This window comes from Delphinapterus leucas, chromosome 4 (genome assembly GCF_059928025.1).
Source record: "Delphinapterus leucas isolate spDelLeu-1000000601 "Yukka" chromosome 4, BTC_Dleu_Yukka2, whole genome shotgun sequence".
In the NCBI taxonomy this organism is placed as follows: domain Eukaryota; kingdom Metazoa; phylum Chordata; class Mammalia; order Artiodactyla; family Monodontidae; genus Delphinapterus; species Delphinapterus leucas.
This window is the reverse complement of record NC_143132.1, coordinates 2,658,022-2,673,804: the sequence shown is the minus strand read 5'-3', so window position 1 is coordinate 2,673,804 and position 15,783 is coordinate 2,658,022. Positions and strand designations below refer to the sequence as shown.

Genomic DNA, 15,783 nt, shown 5'->3' with positions numbered 1-15,783 from the left:
GTCTTCTTTGGAGAAATGTTCATTCAAGTCTTTAGCCCATTTTTCAAGCAAGTTATTAGTTATTTTTGCTACTAAGTTTAGGAATCCCTTATATATTTTGAATATTAACCAGTGATCAGGTCCGCAGATATGTTCTCCCATTCTGTAGGTTGCCTTTTCACTCTGTTGATCGTTTCCTTTGCTGTGCAGAAGCTGTTCAGTTTGTTGCAATCCTGCTTGACTAATTGTGTTCCTGTTGCTTGTGCTTTTAGTGTCAAATCATTGCCAAGACCAATGTCATAAAGCTTTTCCCCTATGTTTTCTTCTAGGAGTTTCACAGTTTCAGGTCTTACATTTAAGCCTTTAACCCATTTTGATTTTTGTGTCTGGTATAACATAAGCGTTCAACTTCATTCATTTGCGTGTGGATATCCAGTTTTCCCAACACCGTTTGTCGGAGAGACTGTCCTTTCCCCATTGTGTGTTCTTGGCTCCCTTGCCAAAGACCAGTCAACTGTATATGTGTGGATTTATTTCTGGATTCTCTATTCTGTTCCATTAGTCTATATGTCTGTATTTTTATGTCAATACCGTACTGTTTTAATTACTGTGGTTTGTAACATATTTTGAAATCAGGGAAATGCAAAGTAAAACCACAATGAGATATCACTTCATACCTGTTAGGATGGATATCATCAAAAAGACAAGTGTTGGTGAGGATGCAGAGAAACCGGAACCCTTGTTTGTGCACTGCTGGCGAAAATGCAAAATGGCACAGTCATTATGGAAAACACAATGGAGGTTCTACAAAAAATTAAAACTAGAACTACCAAATCATCCAGCAGTCCAACTTCCGGGTATTTATCCAAAAGAATTGAAATCAGGATCTGGAAGAGATATCTTCACTCCCCCGTTCACTGCAGCACTATTCAGAACAGCCAAGATGGGGAAGCAACGCAAGTGCCCACCTGCAGATGAGAAGATAAAGAAAATGTGGTCCATACCATACAATGGGGTATAATTCAGCCTTTAAGAGGATGGAAATCCTGTCGTATGTGATAACATGGAGGAATCTGGAGGACGTTATTCTGAGTGAAACAAAGCCAGCACAGGACAAATAACGTATGATTCCACCTCCATGTGGAAGCTAAAATAACAAACTCAGAGAAGCAGAGAGTAGGAGGTGGTTGTTAGGGGCTGAGGCAGGGGAAATGGGGAATTTCTGTGGGATGGGTATACAGTTTCAGTTACGCAGGGTGAATAAGCTCTCGAACTCTGTTCACGGGCGTTGTGCTCATAAATCCTAATACTGTACTGTACCCTTAAAGATCTGTTAAGAGGGCAGATCTCATGTTAAATGTTCTTAGGCAAGAAAAAAAAGGAAAGTGGGGCAGAGCCAGCAACCTCACCCCTGAGAACAGCTCAGTGGGGGTCCCAGCTGGGGCAGGTGTCATTTTATTTAGAAAATCTTGCCCAGGGGAGCAGGGGTTTTTCCCAGCATCACCTTCTTTTTTTTTTTTTTAATTATTTTATTATTTTTATTGTTATTTATTTATTTTTATTTTTTGGCCGTGCCGCACGGCATGTGGGATCTTTGTTCCCCGACCAGGGATCCAACCCGCGCCCCCTGCGTTGGAAGCGTGGAGTCTTAACCGCTGGACCGCCAGGGAAGTCCCCGGCCTCACATTCTGAACAAATATGTAATAATGTCCTTTTCTTATTGTGACATTTAGTGTTAGGTTTGGGGTCACTGGGGGCCCCCCGCTTCCGTGGCGGGACTGGTCAAGGGAGGGGGTGAGGGTGGAATGGGAGGTCTTCTGAGAGCTGCCAGCATCCCTGGGCCCCTGGGCCCCAGGCTGGGCTGCCCTGGCCCAGCGGGGGCTGCTGACTGAACTCCGGTGTGGCTGGCAGGGTTGGGGTGTGTCCCAGGAGCAGCAGCCTGCCATCTGTCCCACCCCCCTGGGACCCCCGGGCAGGCCCAGAGCCGATCTCAGCGTGACCCTCTCCTCGGCTGCAGGAGACGCTTCCCCATATCTGACTGGAGGCCCCTTTGCCTCGCAAACCCCTCTTCTCTTGTCCTCGCGTCACCTCCTGGGGTGACAGCTGAGAGGCTCAGCCCCATAGCGAGGACACAGGCCCTCTCCTGGGGGCTGGGAACATTGCCAAAGGGAGTTCCCGAACTGACTTTGTCCGCAGGGCATTGCAGCTGAATGCCCTTGATTTTCTCAGCCCTCCGTTTCCCTGAGGGGCTGCTCACAGGCAGGGCCAGGGCGGGGTCTGGTCCCTGCAGGCGCGGGCCCTCCCTACCTCCTGGCCACTCCGCGGGCGGCAAGACAAGGGCAGAAGCGGCTGCCCCTGCAAGGACCACGTCCCCCAGAGCCTCCACCTAACCACAGGCGGCCACTCCCAGAAGCAGCTCCCTGTGCGTGGCGGCGGCCGGGACCACGGGGCAGGTGGGCAGCAGCAGACCGTGCTTCCAGCTGTGGCCGCGGGGACAGTGCTGCAGGCACTTGGCCGCTCATCGTCCCCCTGGCTCTCCTCTATCCCGCCCCCTCAGCCCCTCCCTCACCCTGTTCCCTGGAATCGAACCTCTAAGGAATCCCCTGTGCCTGAGCAGCTGCCTGCAGACCTAGCCATCCCTTACTCAGAAGTCACCCAAGGCTCCAACTGTGACAGAGTGAGCTCTCAGTCCCCCCCCGGCCGCCCGCCCCAGGAGACCCTGGGCTGCCGCATCCCTGGAGTAAAGGCCACGGTCCCATCGGGCGGCCTCCACAAGACACCTCTACCAGGCTCGTGGCTTTTAAAGGGCTGGGTGCAGAGACAGCGCATTACACAGTCCGTGCCGCCAACCCGGCGACTGACAGCTGTGCACTTGACCAGCAATGCCGAATCCCCCCTCCCAGCAGCCTCCTGCCCTCGCCCGGAAAGCTGCCGCGGGCAGCCCATGACGCCCCCTCCCCAGGAAGTCTCCACCCTGGGCACAAGCTGGCCATCCAGCATCTCCGGCTGCCCCCCACTGGGTCCTCACGCAAACTGATGCCCAGTAGCCTACCTGGGTGACCCCAGACTTGCTGGTCCAGTTGAGTCCACAGCAGGACATCCTGAGTCCACTTGACTGAGGCGAGCAAGTTCCCCAAACATTCTGTCAGCGCTGCCGCCGCCATCACCTGTTGGTGATACCTCGCCAACAACTCCTCCACCATCACCAACATCTCACCAACACCGACACCTCCCCCATCATCCCCACCATCATTGCAACCCTCAGCTCCGGCAAGAGGAGCCTGGCACACAGACGTGCCCAGCGTCCATTTGTTCCTTCGATACACGGGGTCTCAACTCAATTTGAAAGTCTTCATGAGTAAGGACTAGCTCGTAGGCCATTCACGGAGCTCCCAGGGAACCCAGCCCAGAGCCAAGCCCCAGGAGGCCCCTCATGAAGATCTGAATGAAGAAAGAAGGGAGCAGAGAGGGAGGAAGGTGGAAGGAAGGATGGTGGGAGGGGGAGGGAGGCAGGGAGGGAGGAGGGCCCAAGCCTCTTGGCCACGCAGCAGTGACCCAGAATGCAGCCTGGGACTTCCTAGAGCCGGACGGGAGGTGCCTGTAGTTCTGACCTCTCCTTCCTTTAAAATCAGGACTCCAGAGATGCCTTTGATCTATTCGAATGACAAATAGAGACATCAGAGGAGAGAAGCCAAGTCTCCGCTCTCCCCACCTCAGCAGGAGCCTGCTTCCCCAACCAAGCAGGCAGCTCCCGGCACACCTGTGCCCACAGCATCTCCACAGCTCTGGCTGAAGCCACAGGACCTGGAACCCACCAGGACGTGGCAAGGGGCCTCGAGCCCACCAAGGCAGGCCAGGAACCAACCCCTGGTCTCCAGAAAGGCCGGGTAGATGCCTCGGAGCCCAGGAAGGGGGAGGCGGGGGTACAGGGGCAGCCCCCTCCCTCCACGGGGCTCCTCTGCGACTTTGGTGTCATTCCAGGTGTGGTCGTGACCGCAGCAGCAGTCCTGCCTTCAGCTGTGAATCACAAGTAGCAAATTTAACGTGCTGGGTCCCAGGAAGCCCTGGTCTGGCCGCTGCCCACCATAGCCTTGCTCCCGGCCGGCAGCTCAGCCCAGCCCAGCCTCACGGCCTCTGCTCCCTGGTGTGGGGAGAAGCAGCGGACAAAGGATCAAACCACCACATGCTGTGGCTGCGAGGACGAGAAGGACCCTGCATCGCGCTGCCCGGGGGGCTGGAAGCCAGAGATTCAGGAAGGAATGAGCTACAGCCTCGGTTCTGCAACTGTGTCTACTTCCTGATGCTCCTCTGACACAGTCACCACTTCCTTCCTCAGGCCAACAGTCACCATGATGCCATCCTCCCGGTGCCCAGGGGTCGCCCCCCCCGTCACACACGTGCAACACACCACAGATGCTCATGCAACATGCATGCAACACACATGCAATTCACTCACCCAAGACACACCTGGTCACACAGCGCACGCACAGCACACACTCAGGCAATGTACACGTGCACGCTCGTGCTTGGACACTGTGCAGGTGAGGGCGTGCTGTGTTCTGATAGGTGGTCCTGCTGAGGCCTCAGGCTAAGGCTACCCCCTCCCCTGCAGGGTTAGAGCTGACTAGATGGAGACTGAGGCCTCTCCAGCCTCGACCCTCCTGGTATCCTGAGCAGTGAATCATCCCACACACCAGCCCCACCACCTGTACAGATTCAAGCGCAAAAGCAGAAAAACCATGAAGGACCCTGGATGCTGTCACCCGCTTGCCTGGCTCTGACTCTCACACACTGTGTCATATAAAGGGTAACAGGCCAGGTATGTATGCCTTCCACTGATGTAAACTATGCAGTTTAGTTAATGACAGTGTATCAATGCCAGCTCATCACTTGTACCAAGTGTAGCCACCAAAGCCAGATGTAAACAATGGGGGCGGGGAGGTGGGAGTCTGTACTTTCCATCAATTTCTCCCATATAGGGAAAAGTGCTCTAAAAAAGTTGTCTATGAATTTAAAAAGAAGGAGGAGGAGAGTCAGGCCGCAGCATGGTCATTTGGGACAAATCCAGCTTGTGTAGGTCACCAGCCACACCCCTGAGGCCCATCGTGCCCCTCAGACACGGCTCCACACGGGCCACCTCGGGATCTGGGCAGCCCGACAGTCTGGGCGGCCGGCCGGGCATCCAGAGCCTGCGGGCCGGGCTGGGACAGGCCTCTGCCAGCTCGGGTTTGCTTTGACAAATCTCCACTTGGCTTCATGGTGCCAGAAACATGATTTATGGGAGCACAGGCGAAGGAGGTTCCTGGCGAGGGGCCCGCTGGAACGCGGTGCTTGGGGCATCCTTGGAGAACCTCCCTCGAGGAAGGAGCCGATGAGGACCACCGGACCTGCCCCCCGGAGCTGGATGCCCGCGGCCAGCCTGGGGCCAGGGCTGTGCCCACCGCACAGCCAGCACCACCTGGCGCACAGCAGCCCTCGGGGCCTCAGGAGAGTGGGCAGTAGCAAAACTCTGCTCTTGACGACGGCGACTGGGTAGGACTGCTCCCTCTTTCTCGCCTGAGGCCCATCTCTCTGAGTAAATTCATATTTCTAAGCACACACTCTCACATTCCTCGATATTTCTCTGCAGAGCGTTCCTCTCGCCAGCTCCTCTCAGCCAGGATTCCAGGAGTAGAGGAGGCCTCACAGCAAATCATCCAGGGGCTGTGTTCTCCGTTCTCCCAGGCTGTGGGGAGCCGGTACCTTTCATGATGGCGGGGGACAAGGTAACTCAGGGGGTCTGAGGGCAGCGCTCTGCTCCCTCTTAGATCCCCAGGGGAAGGACATCGGCCAGCTCCTCTACTGCCAGGGCTGTTGTTTCCTTGGATATGTTGGAACAAGCCCGACCTCCACATACAGGAAGCCTGAGGCCCGAGGAGGTGAAGGATGTGCCCACGGTCCTATTGGTGAGGGCAGAGCCAGGCCAAGAGGGGACCGTGTCACTTGCTGTCCTTGGTGGGGGGGGGGGGCAGCCTCCTCATGACCCAGCTCCTGCACCTCCTGGTAAAAGGTGGAGCTGATCTCTCAGGTTTACAGGAGACTCGGGGACAGAGGAACATTGTAAACGCCACAACAGGGGAGCAACCAGCAAATCCAGGACAAAGAGACTCTACTAGACACGTGACCAGGTGTCTTCAATCAGTGAGTGACGGTTGGGGTGGAGGGAAGGAAGAGGTGAGGGAAGCAAAGGGAAAGGGGAGAAGGAAGGGAAACGAAGAATTCAGAGAGCCTTCAGAGTCCTAGCAAACTGTGCGCCAACTCTAAAAAGCAGGTGTCCTTTAATACGCAGAGCCACATATTAAAGTAATTTTCTGATGAAGTGAGGTCCAGGGATTGCTTTAAAAGAACCTATAGGGAGAGGAAGGGGTGAGGAGAGCAGGGGAGGGGATTATTAGGTCAAATAAAATGGACCACGATACTCTGCACTCTAATGTTGTTTGTAAAGATTCTTAATAAATAGTTTAAAATGTTTGACAAAAAGTTAACAGCAGCAAAAAGCAAGCCTGTCCTTCCTGTGAGGCTAAACTCTCTACAGCCCCCTAACTCTAAACCAGGGTCAAAACAACAAGGGGAGATGCATGCACCCCAGAAACGCATGAGGAGAACCTAGTGACATTTCCATTATGCTGCTTTGTACCTCATCTTTCTAAAGGGTTTAAGACGCCTATATTTTATAATGTATAGTATTTTAGTATGCTGGTCCACGTGACACGCAAAAATAAATGCATCTGCATATATTGAGAGCATGTCCTCAAATAATCCTTACTGTCAAAAGATGGGATGTTGGTGTCTTAGTCAGCTCCGGCTGCTCTGACAAAAACACAACAGACTGGGGGCTTAAACAACAGAGACGTTCATGTCTCACAGCTCCGGAGGCTGGGAGTCCAACACTCAGTCACTGGCAGATCTGGAATCTGATGAGGGCCCACTTCCTGGCTTGTGGACTGCGTCCTCTTGTGTCCTCACCTGGTGGAGAGAGAAGCAAGCTCTCTCTGGGGTCTCTTCTTAAAGGGGCACTGATCCCATTTACAGGGGCTCCAGCCTCATGACCTAATCACCCCCAAATGTTCTACCTCCTAACACCATCACACTGGGGATTGGGGTTTCAACATAAGATTTTGGGGGACACGAACATGAAGTCCATGGCGATCACAAAAACTTGGAGACCACCCTTCTGGAGAACTCCCACGGCACCAAAGGCCCTGCCCTCCTTGACCCAAGGCCACCCTGAGTTCCAAGTGAGTTCCAAGCCCACCACAGCCTGGGCCACAGCTGAGCGACTGTGATGTGCCCTTGGTCCCCAGCCAGCTCTGACCCTCTGCCCGCCACCGTCACCCTGATGTCGTCCCCAAGGCACAGTCTTTCTGGGAGCTGCTGGTGCCCCTGACGTCCGGCTGCAGCTTCCCCAACAGGACAGAAATGCCAGGGTTGCATTTCCAGGTACATCCTTTAGAAGTCACCCTCCAACAGAGAGTTGGGGACTAAGGCCCCCGACACCCCATCCAAACAAGGCCCCGAGGGAAACCACAGGGGAGACGGAGTATCCCCAGCAAAGCAATTCCAACACATCCTGCCATCTCCACCCACTCGGACAGCATGCAATGCGGGCTTCCGCAAGAGCAGAGGCCACCAGGGGAGGGGCCCCGCCGTCACTTCTTCAGAACTAAACACTAAAGAGAATTTAGGAATGCCGGGAATCACAAATTTCACTCAAAGGTCACTTTTCTGTCATTTCAGAACACAAATCACAAAGTCCGTGCATGTTCAGTCTTTGGAAGTGTCCAAATACTCGAGGAACCCTGACTGGTCGGTTTAACCCGAGTGTGGCCTTGTTTCAACCCCTGTTGAAAACTTCCTTAAATCTGCCAGTCCCACTCCCTGGCTCGGGAAGGAAACAGAAGGCCTAGCTGACACTGTGGGGGCCCAGAACATTCTGGAGCTCTGGTTTCACTGCTCAGGGCCAGCAACCATGCTGACCATAATGTTCTGAGCTTAGGATGGCCCCTTGAAGTTACTCACATTTTCCCTAAATCCCTTGCATTAAAAAAAAAAAAAAAATTAAGAGTTCCAGTGGCCCCCTTCTTAATTCTCAAAACACTTATTTCGGGGCGGAACGCCAGGCTCCAGGCCTGGGGAAATCCCCTCTGCCTGAACTTGGCAAGTAGGCTGATGTCTGCACCTCCATCTGTGGGAGGAGAGAGGGGCTGAGCCCCGGGGTACCCCCCGCCCCGGGACGCGCTCACACACGCACACACACAAATACACACACCACTCACGCACACACATCGTACACTCATGCACGTACACCCCCCATGTCACTCATGCACGGCAGTGCTCACTCACTCACTCTCACCCCTTAATCTCCCCCAGCCGCGGCCTGAGGCCCACAGAGCCGCCTCCAGGTGCCTGCACCCCTGTCCCAACCATCGTCGACACGTAAGAAGCCTACAGCTCCAAGGGCTTCCCCTCCCTGCCCACGTGGCTCTGCGCCCCCAACCCAGGCCCACCTCCCACCCATCCCAACCCCCTCACCTTCCGTGCACCTTCTGAGACAAGAGGGCATCACCGGACGGCAGAGCCTCCCCTGGTCCTGCGCATCCCCGCGTCTCCTGCTGTAACTGTCCTGGCCCCCTGCCTTCCTGGCACCCTCCCTCCCTCCCCTCCGTCCCCTCCACTGGGACCGGGGCTGGGGGCTTCCTGGCCCCTCACCACTGCACCAGACCACGGTCGCTTCATCCTCCCCAAACCCGCACGTTGAAGCACATCTGCAGACCGTAGCCCCTCCCCGTGATGCCCCGCGGACCCCGGGGCCCCAGCCACCCCTCCCTGGCACCTGCTCCTGTCTCCCTGGCCGACTAGAACTCCTGGAGCCCAAGGCCCACGCTCCACGGATCTGACCCCGGCCCCTCTTGTGTGTCCTCACCCCCTCCTTTCCCAACAGAGATACGTCAGAAAGGCCTTGGAGGTGGACGGAATCCAGAAAGGCACAGCTTAGGGGGCACGAGAAAGGGCCAGAGTGTCTGTGTGGGTAGATAATACATCTGTACGTGTGCGTGTACGTGCGAGCATGTGTGCACCTGTGCCTTGTGTGCCGCCTGGCGTGTGGGGCCTCAGGAGACAGGTGAGCGGTTCTGGGTGTGGCATCTGTCCTTCCTCTCTAACCTGACACAGCCGGGCCCCCAGGGGAGACCAAGACCTGGGACGCTAACCACGTGCGGCTCGAGTTTGTTAACAACTGAAAGTGTCAGGAGTGCGGTGATGCCAGGGCCCCGCCTGAAAGGACGCAGCAGTTTCCCAGGGGACCATCAGCTGACAGAGGGGGCTGTCCCATCGGCACGGACCACTTCCCAGGGCAGTAGGGCCGCTCCCTCAGGCCTGGCAGCTCCGGGTGTGGCGTTTGGAGACGCCAACAAAAGGTGTGAGAAGTCGGTGGCCACAGAGGCCGGGCAAGAAGGGACGTGAGAAGGGGTGGCACGGGGATGGCAGTGAACCGGGGACCGGGTGTCCCACCCACACTGGAGCCACGTGGGAAGGTGGACCACTTGCAGACTGACTTTCAGGAAAGCTGGAAGTTTAGCTGACATGCCCTCCTTTTAAACATAGGCAATTCATTTTTAAGTTTAGAACGCTGCTGACCAGAATGTCAGGAGTCACGGCGGCACCAGCTCGCTCTCATCCAACCACTTCAACTTGTACACGGGGAAACTGAGGCTGGGGAGGTGGGCAGCATGCTCAGGGTCACGTGGGTGCTTCCTGGCAAAGCTGGCCTGAGACCCAGGTCGTGCCCGCCCAGTTCCACCTCCTCTGATGACACCTGCACCTGCAGATTCCAGGAGACAAAACTGAGCGCTCTCTCACCATGCGTTTGTTCTTGAATTTTATTTTATGTATTTTTTATACAGCAAGTTCTTATTAGTCATCTATTTTATACATATTAGTGTGTATACGTCAATCCCAATCCCCAATTCATCCCACCACCACCACTTCCCGCCACTTTCCCCCCTTGGTGTCCACACGTTTTTTCTCTACATCTGTCTCAATTTCTGCCCTGCAAACTGGTTCATTTGTACCATTTTTCTAGGTTCCACATACATGTGTTAATATACAATATTTGTTTTTTTCTCTTTCTGACTTACTTCACTCTGTATGACAGTCTCTAGATCTATCCACGTCTCTACAAATGACCCAATTTCATTCCTTTTTATGGCCGAGTAATATTCCATTGTATATATGTACCACATCTTCTTTATCCATTCATCTGTCGATGGGCATTTAGGTTGCTTCCATGTCCTGGCTATTGTAAATAGAGCTGCAATGAACATTGTGGTACATGACTCTTTTTGAATTATGGTTTTCTCAGGGTATATGCCCAGTAGTGGGATTGCTGGGTCATATGGTAGTTCTATTTGTAGTTTTTTAAGGAACCTCCATACTGTTCTCCATAGTGACTGTATCAATTTACATTTCCACCAACAGTGCAAGAGGGTTCCCTTTTCTCCACACCCTCTCCAGCATTTGTTGTTTGTAGATTTTCTGATGATGCCCATTCTAACTGGTGTGAGGTGATACCTCATGGTAGTTTTGATTTGCATTTCTCTAATGATTAGTGATGCTGAGCAGCTTTTCATGTGCTTCTTGGCCATCTGTATGTCTTCTGTGGAGAAATGTCTATTTAGGTCTTCTGCCCATTTTTGGTTTGGGTTGTTTGCTTTTTTGATATTGAGCCGCATGAGCTGCTTGTATATTTTGGAGATTAATCCTTTGTCAGTTGCTTCATTTGCAAATATTTTCTCCCATTCTGAGGGTTATCTTTTCGTCTTGTTTATGGTTTCCTTTGCTGTGCAAAAGCTTTTAAGTTTCATTAGGTCCCATTGGTTTATTTTTGTTTTTATTTCCATTTCTCTAGGAGATGGGTGAAAAAGGATCTTGCTGTGATTTATGACGTAGAGTGTTCTGCCTAAGTTTTCCTCTAAGAGTTTTATAGTGTCTGGCCTTACATTTAGGTCTTTAATCCATTTTGAGTTTAGTTTTGTGTATGGTGTTAGGGAGTGTTCTAATTTCGTTCTTTTCCATGTAGCTGTCCAGTTTTCTTAGCACCATTTATTGAAGAGACTGTCTTTTCTCCATTTTATATCCTTGCCTCCTTTGTCATAGATTAGTTGACCATAGGTGCATGGGTTTATCTCTGGGCTTTCTATCCTGTTCCATTGACTTATATTTCTGTTTTTGTGCCAGTACCATATTGTCTTGATTACTGTAGCTTTGTAGTATAGTCTGAAGTCAGGGAGTCTGATTCCTCCAGCTCCGTTTTTTTCCCTCAAGACTGCTTTGGCTATTCGGGGTCTTTTGTGTCTCCATACAAATTTTAAGATTTTTTGGTTCTAGTTCTGTAAAAAATGCCATTGATAATTTGATAGGGATTGCATTCAATCTGTAGATTGCTTTGGGTAGTATAGTCATTTTCACAATATTGATTCTTCCAATCCAAGAACATGATATATCTCTCCATCTGTTTGTATCATCTTTAATTTCTTTTGTCAGTGTCTTACAGTTTTCTGCATATAGGTCTTTTGTCTTCCTAGGTAGGTTTATTCCTAGGTATTTTATTCTTTTTGTTGCAGTGGAAAATGGGAGCATTTCCTTAATTTCTCTTTCAGATTTTTCATCATTAGTGTATAGGAATGCAAGAGATTTCTGTGCATTAATTTTGCATCCTGCAACTCTACCAAATTCATTGATTAGCTCTAGTAGTTTTCTGGTGGCATTTTTAGGATTCACTATGTATAGTATCTTGTCATCTGCAAACAGTGACGATTTTACTTCTTCTTTTCCAATTTGTATTCCTTTATTTCTTTTTCTTCTCTGATTGTCTTGGCCAGGACTTCCAAAACTATGTTGAATAATAGTGGTGAGAGTGGACATCCTTGTCTTGCTCCTGATCTTACAGGAAATGCTTTCAGTTTTTCACCATTGAGAATGATGTTTGCTGTGGGTTTGTCATATATGGGCTTTATTATATTGAGGTAAGTTCCTTCTATGCCCACTTTCTGGAGAGTTTTTATCATAAATGGCTGTTGAATTTTGTCAGAAGCTTTTTCTGCATCTATTGAGATGATCATATGGTTTTTATTCTTCAATTTGTTAATATGGTGTATCACATTGATTGGTGTATATTGAAGAATCCTTGCATCCCTGGGATAAATCCCACTTGATCATGGTGTATGATCCTTTTAATGTGCTGTTGGATTCTGTTTGCTAGTATTTTGTTGAGGATTTTTGCATCTATATTCATCAGTGTTATTGGTCTGTAATTTTCTCTTTTTGTAGTATCTTTGTCTGGTTTTGGTATCAGGGTGATGGTGGCGTCATACAATGAGTTTGGGAGTGTTCCTTCCTCTGTAATTTTTTGAAAGAGTTTGAGAAGGGTGGGTGTTAGCTCTTCTTTAAATGTTTGATAGAATTCGTCTGTGAAGCCATCTGGTCCTGGACTTTTGTTTGTTGGAAGATTTTTAATCACAGTTTCAATTTCAGTGCTTGTGATTGGTCTGTTCATATTTTCTATTTCTTCCCGTCAGTCTTGCAAGGTTATACCTTTCTAAGAATCTGTGCATTTCTTCCAGGTTGTCCGTTTTATTGACATGCGGTTGCTTGTAGTAGTCTCTTAGGATGCCTTGTATTTCTGCAGTGTCTGCTGTAACTTCTCCTTTTTCATTTCTAATGTTATTGATTTGAGTCCTCTCCCTCTTCTTCTTGATGAGTCTGCCTAGTGGTTTATCAAACGTTTGTTCTGAACTTTAGTTTTTTTCCTACGAACGTAAAGGAAACAGGTTTTCCTTCTGTTGTGTTGGCAGTTGGTGTTCCTCCGAGTCTGGCTCTGCCAAGAGGAAAATTCGAGGCTTCACCCCAGATCAAGGCCTGGCAGCCTCAGAGGTTTCGCATGGATGCCGTTTCCTCGCCACCGTCTGGAAAACGTGCCAGCTGGTCAGGGAAGGACCCGTGTGGCTCGGCCAGGACCGCGCCGCCTTCTAGAGCAGCTGATCAGTCCTCCGGTGACACCCGCTGGACTACAGCCACGCCTGGGCCTCCCCGCTCCGCAGATTCACCTGGGCTCTCCCTCCCCAGGCCAAATCCAGGACCCTCTTCTGCAGCCCCCTGGCCACACCTGTCATTAGCCACCCACCTCCCTGCAAACAGTGTCAGATTTGCTGCTTCCTGGAAACTTTCAGCGTTTTTCTGTCCATATCTCCACAGGTTTGTGTGCTTCCGAGTTAAACCCCGGCGTCTGCAGCTTATCCCCGGCGTCTGCAGCTTATCCCTGCTGGAGCTCAGCTTCTGGAGTCCCATCACCTCTCCCAACATCTGTTCAGTCTCCACAATGACAGCAACATCCTCAATGCTCCCAAGAGATGAGCCAGCCGGAGCGTGGCATTCACGGGCCCGGGTCTCGGGGCCAGCCCCCCGTGGACCCCGGTGTGCCAGGCAGTGCATGAAGCCACGTGGACATGATCCCTCTTCCTGGAGCTCCCCTCGCATGGGAAGACTTGGGCAGGAATGGGCAGTGGTTATGTAATTATTTGATCACTAGGTGATTTAAAGTAAACTAAAACGTACACAGATCTAGGACAGCCAGGACACGCAGGTCACAGGGATGGCCACCAGTACCTGCTGTGGCACTGTCCCCCAGATTTGAGGCAAATGATGGGCTTGACCAACCCCATGACCTTCCCACAGTTCAGGACAGAGCCCACAGGGGGAGGTCAGCAGCAGGATGCCTGCAGGCCCCGAGCTCCCAGCCCACGAGGGGTGTGCACGGTCTGGGCACAGGTGGACGCACGTGGTCGTCTCCAGGAGCTGCAGCTGGCCACCCCACTGCTCTCCATCCTACATGGCACTTTGGGAGGGCCAGAGAGACCCCACAGACAGCACACGGCTTCTGTGGTCACCGGGGCAGCTTTGTAACTGGAGTCAAACCCCTCGTAGCTGGAGCCCCACCCGTGGAGTTGCCTCCAGAACAGGTTGTTGGGAGGGTGAACCATGGCAGCCCCTCCCACCGCTATCACCAGGCAGCCCAGACACTCACTAGAGTCACCCACTGACCAACCTCTATATCACTATTCACCAGCAAGACAGGGGAAAGAGAAAATTCTAGATGTGATAATTTAAAGTACAGAAGACATGGTTTCCTCTGATCTGACTAAGATTTATTTCTTGCCATCAGTGGGAATGGAGGTTTCCAAACACAGGTTAAACCGATTCTCTGAAGAAAACAGTTACAATTTTTACACACTTGAATCTAGTGGCCTAAAAGTATTGTACCAGCTACACCAGTTAAAATGACTTTGCACCATCAAGTGTGGGCTTCTGCTCCTGGTGAAGGAGAAAGCCTGCTACTCACAACAGTGAGGCAGGAGCAGCCACCGCTCTGGGAGGAGCTCCATCATTGGACAGAGGAAGAGGAAAAGCGGTCCTCGTGGGCTAAAGACTGTGGGAGAAATCCCGGAGAGGAAAGAGCTGGAGAAGAGGATTCCTGATTCTGTGTATGAAGCTGGTCCCATCCTGGGCTCTCTGCTGAACCCTGCCTGCTTGGGACCGACCTACAGCAGCACAGCAAAGACCTTGACAGCTGAACTGAGATGGAGACCACGGCCCACAGGAGGTGAGATGGAACTTGTGGTCTTACCCAAGTGGACGCACTGCTTGCTTAAAAAAAAGAAAAACCAACATTTTCCCGAGGATTTTAACAAGACCCAGAGTCTACACAATATAATCTTGAAAATGTCCAGGATGCAATCCAAAATTACACCACATACAAGGAACCACAAAATTCTCAAGAGAAAGACGATCGCTAGATGACCCAGATGCTGGAGTTCTCTGACAAAGACTTTAAAGCACCTGTTGTAACTATGCCCCATGTGGTAAGGTAAAATACACTTGAAATGAACGGAAAGATAGAAATTCTTGGTAGAAAAATAGGAACAACAAAAAAGGACTGAATAGAAACCTTAGAGCTGAAAGATAAAACATCTGAAATTTTAAAAAGTCACTGGGTGGATTTTGATAAAAGAAATTTTCACATATTGAGATACAGGAAAGTCGTTCTGGCTTATGCATGAGTTAACTTGATTTTGATGCTGACTAGAACAGCCTGTTTGTGGCCTATCAAACATACACTGTACACCTGCTTTAATTATTAAAGAAAAGAGCACACTGACCAGAAGTAAACAATGTCCATGTTAAAAATAAAGATTAGGGCTTCCCTGGTGGCGCAGTGGTTGAGAGTCCGCCTGCCGATGCAGGGGACACGGGTTCGTGCCCCGGTCCAGGAAGATCCCACATGCTGCGGAGCGGCTGGGCCCGTGAGCCATGGCCACTGAGCCTGCGTGTCCGGAACCTGTGCTCCGCAACGGGAGAGGCCACAGCAGTGAGAGGCCCATGTACCGCAAAAAAAAAAAAAAAAAAGATTAAATGCCCCTCTTCTTGGGAGGCCAATACTGGTCCTCCTTTGATGATAAGCCTCCCTCTCAGGTGCCAAGTCCACACTGATTCACTGGGTACGTGCCAGTCTGTTTTTTTTTTGAAACCTTGAAGAAATGTATCCCTGACTTGCTAATGTTCTTTGTTCTGACAAGATAGAAAACTGTGCTAAAAACCCTGCTTCTCCAGAGCAGTTTCTCAGCATAATCTGGGAAGTGGGCTTCCAGGTTAGTCCTCAGTTTGGCTCAAATAAAACTCTTTTGTAGGGCTTCCCTGGTGGTGCAGTGGCTG

The 15,783-nt window shown here is 51.2% G+C and overlaps 1 long non-coding RNA gene across 2 annotated transcripts; it reads right to left on the bottom strand.

The window, feature by feature from the left end:
* Positions 1–813: 813 nt before the first annotated feature.
* LOC111186441 (uncharacterized) lies at positions 814–4,755 on the bottom strand. 2 transcript variants are annotated; one of them, XR_002647839.2, is made up of 3 exons: positions 3,740–4,755; positions 3,032–3,632; positions 814–947 (listed from the first exon to the last, which is right to left on the bottom strand). It is a non-coding gene; the product is annotated as an uncharacterized LOC111186441 (long non-coding RNA). The 2 variants fall into 2 exon arrangements; XR_016392931.1 differs by having other exon boundaries at positions 3,032–4,755.
* Positions 4,756–15,783: the final 11,028 nt, after the last annotated feature.